This window comes from Bison bison, unplaced genomic scaffold (genome assembly GCF_000754665.1).
Source record: "Bison bison bison isolate TAMUID 2011002044 unplaced genomic scaffold, Bison_UMD1.0 scf7180017864349, whole genome shotgun sequence".
NCBI lineage: Eukaryota > Metazoa > Chordata > Mammalia > Artiodactyla > Bovidae > Bison > Bison bison.
This window is the reverse complement of record NW_011494921.1, coordinates 1,652,500-1,655,342: the sequence shown is the minus strand read 5'-3', so window position 1 is coordinate 1,655,342 and position 2,843 is coordinate 1,652,500. Positions and strand designations below refer to the sequence as shown.

General features: G+C 40.0%; 1 protein-coding gene across 4 annotated transcripts in view; it reads right to left on the bottom strand.

The window, feature by feature from the left end:
- PIGN (phosphatidylinositol glycan anchor biosynthesis, class N) overlaps window positions 1–2,843 on the bottom strand; it is a 106,540-nt gene that overhangs the window by 102,210 nt on the left and 1,487 nt on the right. For 3 of the 4 annotated variants that reach the window (XM_010854749.1, XM_010854750.1, XM_010854748.1), the window contains exon 2: window positions 1,172–1,326. The exons of the other annotated variant lie outside the window; for it this stretch is intronic. The gene's annotated coding sequence lies outside the window, so the exon portion shown is untranslated. The remainder of the gene's footprint in view (window positions 1–1,171; window positions 1,327–2,843) is intronic. 4 annotated transcript variants of the gene reach the window in all.

Below are 2,843 nucleotides of genomic sequence, written 5' to 3'. Positions count from 1 at the left end.
CTCACTGGAAAAGACTCTGATGCTGGGAGGGATTGGGGGCAGGAGGAGAAGGGGACAACAGAGGATGAGATGGCTGGATGGCATCACTGACTCGATGGACATGAGTCTGAGTAAACTCTGGGAGTTGGTGATGGACAGGGAGGCCTGGCGTGCTGCGATTCATGGGGTCGTGAAGAGTCGGACATGACTGAGCAACTGAACTGATACATAATATTTCAGTGATTCCAAAAATCATCCTTCACATAATACTTACATTATAGCTGCTGCTGCTGCTGCTGCTAAGTCGTTTCAGTCATGTCCAACTCTGTGCGACCCCATAGACGGCAGCCTACCAGGCTTAGCCATCCCTGGGATTCTCCAGGCAGGAACACTGGAGTGGGTTGCCATTTCCTTCTCCAATGCGTGAAAGTGAAGTCACTCAGTCCTGTCTGACTCTTAGCAACCCCATGGACTGTAGTCCACCAGGCTCCTCCATCCATGGGATTTTCCAGGCAAGAGTACTGGAGTGGGTTGCCATTGCCTAAGCACATATAATTAAGCACTATTATAATTTAAGTTTTCTCTTTTTTTTAATCACTTTTTATTCAGATTCAGTGAAAAGGAAAACTTTTTCATGGATGAATCATTTGGAAATCACCTAAACAAATTAATAACTACTAAAATTTTTAAAATACATGTAACCATGTATCAATAAAAGCCATTTAACTTATACCTCTGGGATGTTTACCACACATTGAAAAACAATGTCAAAAATTACAATATGTAAAAATGTATAAAAAATTAGATATTTATAAAACTTTACATCAATGAAAAACTTGCACTGAAAATATTACTTGTGGTTATTTTAAAAGTACTAAAACAAAAAAATAATTTTTTAATCAAGAAAACAATTGAGGTGCTTGGAAAAGAGCAGTCTTTCATATTTTTATCACTATCATACAAGCATCAATGACTATCCAGATTATTCAGTGAAACACTGGCTGTAAAGACCTAGATTAATGCAAATTTTGGTAAGTAGAAAGAAAATTCCTCAACAATATTAATGGCAAATTATTATTAAATAGAAATCAGCAGTTGTTAATAATATCCTAGTATGCACTATTAATATTTCTTCAACATTTTTAATTGATAAGCAAATTTCTATGCGCTAGTGGAAGAGAAAAGTACTTACTGAGACGACTGGCCAGTTGATTTGTTAGGGGCTTGGAAAGGTCACACTGACAAGTCCATGATTACAGGATGTGAGGTAGAACCAGGAAATTACAGATGTGCCATAGGAAGCTGCTGATCAAGGAAGAACTTCTACATCCAACTTCTTACAGCTCTCTAAGGAAACATATTTTAAATCTATTTTCAATTTTCATTTTAGAAATCAGATCCTAAAGATATTCCCTTTGGGGCCTACCACCTTAACTGCTTTTTCTGGCTAACGCTAATAAATGACTGACATCAGGTCTGTTTTGCTTTACTTTTAAAAATCTGTCAAATATTTTCAATACACAGTTACTCCTGCTGCTGCTGCTCTTGCTAAGTCGCTTTAGTCGTGTCTGACTCTGTGCGACCCCATAGACGGCAGCCCACCAGGCTCCCCCGTCCCTGGGATTCTCCAGGCAGGAACACTGGAGTGGGTTGCCATTTCCTTCTCCAATGCAGGAAAGTGAAAAGTGAAAGTGAAGTTGCTCAGTCGTGTCCAACTCTGTGTGACCCCATGGACTGCAGCCCACCAGGCTCCTCCGTCTGTGGGATCCTCCAGGCAAGAGTACTGGAGTGGGGTGCCATGGCCACACTAGTAGTATATTAATTGATACATGATTATAACATTTGTTGTGTACTAGGTACCAGGTACTGTGACAAACACATTCCTAATTCTGTGTATCTCCTTGACAGAGGAGGCTGAGAGAAATCAAGTAACTTTTAAAAAGTCTCATGGCAAATAACTGGCAGGACGGGGATATGATATGACTGTCAAGCACAATCCTTGACAGGAAGATCCTAAATGTGGGGACTTTAAGTACAACAGATGTGTAAAATTCCCATTACACAGGCAGAAATATTGCATATAAATAACCCATTTCTAAACATGCCCTTTCCATGCCATTCCCTAATCCTTCCCATTTTTCATTCCAGAAATTGTTTCCATTTTCAATCTCTCTGACAACTCAATTACAATAAAGATCAGCAATCCTTTTAGCTAAGGACTATGAAACAACAAGAATACACAGAAGAACTGTACAAAAAAGAGCTTCATGACCCAGATAATCATGATGCTGTGATCACTCACCTAGAGTCAGACATCCTGGAATGTGAAGTCAAGTAGGCCTCAGAAAGCATAACTACGAACAAAGCTAGTGGAGGATGGAATTCCAGTGGACCTATTTCAAATCCTAAAAGATGATGCTGTGAAAGTGCTGCACTCAATATGCCAGCAAATTTGGAAAACTCAGCAGTGGCCACAGGACTGGAAAAGGTCAGTTTTCATTCCAATCCCAAAGAAAAGCAATGCCAAAGAATGCTCAAAGTACTGCAAAATTGCACTCATCTCACATGCTAGTAAAGTAATGCTCAAAATTCTCCAAGCCAGGCTTCAACAATACATGAACTGTGAACTTCCAGATGTTCAAGCTGGATTTAGAAAAGGCCGAGGAACCAGAGATCAAATTGCCAACATCCGCTGGATCATCGAAAAAGCAAGAGAGTTCCAGAAAAAAACATCTACTTCTGCTTTACTGACTATGCCAAAGCCTTTGACTGTGTGGATCACAATAAACTGTGGAAAATTCTGAAAGAGACGGGAATACCAGACCACCTGATCTGCCTCTTGAGAAACCTATATGCAGGTCAGG